General features: G+C 45.9%; 1 non-coding gene across 1 annotated transcript; it reads left to right on the top strand.

Annotated features, from left to right (window-relative positions):
* Positions 1–1,533: 1,533 nt before the first annotated feature.
* LOC125128543 (small nucleolar RNA SNORA31) lies at positions 1,534–1,658 on the top strand. The gene has a single exon (XR_007135250.1). It is a non-coding gene; the product is annotated as a small nucleolar RNA SNORA31 (small nucleolar RNA).
* The last annotated feature ends 379 nt before the right edge of the window (positions 1,659–2,037 follow it).

Genomic DNA, 2,037 nt, shown 5'->3' on the forward strand with positions numbered 1-2,037 from the left:
TTCCATTCCTGGCCTCGCTCAGTGGGTTAAGGATGCAGCGTTGCTGTGAGCTGGGGTGTAGGTGCCAGATGGGGTTCAGATCCCGAGTTCCTGTGGCTGTGGCGTAGGCTGGCAGCTGCAACTCCAATTCAACCCCTAGCTGGGAAACTTCCATATGCCGCAAGTTCAGCCCTAAAAAGACAAAAAAGACAGAGAGGACGGTATGGAAAGGGGAGCAAAGAAGAGCAGAAACTCTGTGATCAAAGTCAACATCAACTGTGATACATCAGGGAGTTCCTGTCGTGGCTCAGCAGAAACGCATCTGACTAGCATCCAGGAGGACGCAGGTTCGATCCCTGGCCTCGCTCATTGGGTTAAGAATCCAGCATTGCCGTGAGCTGTGGTGTGGGTCACAGACGCGGCTTGGATTCTGCATGGCTGTACCTGTGGTGTAGGCCAGCAGCTGTAGCTCTGATTCAACCCCTAGCCTGAGAACCTCCATATGCTGCAGGTGCAGCCCTGAATTAAAGAAAAACAGAAAACAAAGAACAAAACCAGGCATACATCGGGATGACAGTGTGTGCCTTTGATACAATGTGATGAAAGTCAGTGATGCACACAACAACTTGCATGAACCTCCAAAGAATTAAGCTGGGCGAGAAAAAGCCAGTCCCGGAAGGTAAAATATCATATGAGCCTGTTTATAAAACATTTCCTGAAATGGCAAAATTCCAGAAATGGAGACTCTTTAGTGGTTGTCAGGTTAAGGAGGAGGTGGGGGTGGGAGGGAATGGGTGTGTCTTAAAAGGGATCTTTGGGGTGGTGAGGGAACTTTTTGTATCTTTTTTTGTTGTTTGTTTGTTTTTTTGTCTTTTTGCCTTTTCTAGGGCTGCTCCCATGGCATATGGAGGTTCCTAGGCTAGGGGTCGAATCAGAGCTGTAGCCACCGGCCTACGCCAGAGCCACAGCAACACGGGATCCAAGCTGCATCTGCAACCTACACTACAGCTCACAGCAACGCTGGATCCTTCACCCACGGAGCAAGGCCAGGGACCCAACCTGCAACCTCATGGTTCCTAGTCGGATTCATTAACCACTGAGCCATGACAGGAACTCCACGTTTTGTATCTTGACTGTCAATATTCTGGCTGTGATTTCGTGCTACAGTTTGTAATTTGTTCCCATTAGGGGACGTGGGGACAGAGTACTCCAGAACACTCTGTGCCTTTTCTTACATAACTGCCTATGAATTTGCAACTGCCTCAAGGTAAAAGGCTTATTCATTTAATTAATTTATTTTTGTGTTTTTAGGGTCCCTCACTCATGGCATATGGAGGTTCCCAGGCTAGAGGTCGAATCGGAGATACAGCTGCCGGCCTACACCACAGCCACAGGAACTCGGGATCTGAACCGCATCTGCAACCTACAGCACAACTCCTGGCCAGATGCTTCACTCCCTGAGCGAGGCCAGGGATCGAACCTTCAGCCTCATGGATACTAGTCAGATTCGTTTCCACGGAGCCACGACAGGAAGTCCATGGCTTAATTTTTTGAATGCATCTATTTGACAGGCCTGGAGCAGTTCCTGTCACGTGTCCACTCCAGATGCAAGAACAAAGCATCCTTGCGCTTTCGGTCTGTCGATGGTGACAGCCCAGACTGAATGGGGGAATACAGGAGGCCATGAAAAAAAAAAAAAAAAAGGCTTAATTTGTTCAAGATTTTATTGAAAACACAAAATATCGAGAGACAAACACACGCACACAAAGACGAAAAACAGAGTAAACTATAGAGGAAAATATTTGCCTCACCTGTGATTGACGAAAAGGGTTCGTTAATTTCCCAATTGACAAAGTACTCATACATTAATAAGAAAAGGACAATGCAGTTTTTAATAAGGCAGATATTGATAAGGAATAGCTGATGAATCTATGAAAATTTGCTCAACCTCACTTATTATGGCTTAAACTTACTTACAGTTACAGGAATGAAAATCAAAACAAGCTCTTCTTCTTCTTTTTTTTTTTTTAAGCCAATTGGGCATTTTATATTTTTTCC

Source organism: Phacochoerus africanus, chromosome 5 (assembly GCF_016906955.1).
Source record: "Phacochoerus africanus isolate WHEZ1 chromosome 5, ROS_Pafr_v1, whole genome shotgun sequence".
NCBI classification, from domain to species: domain Eukaryota; kingdom Metazoa; phylum Chordata; class Mammalia; order Artiodactyla; family Suidae; genus Phacochoerus; species Phacochoerus africanus.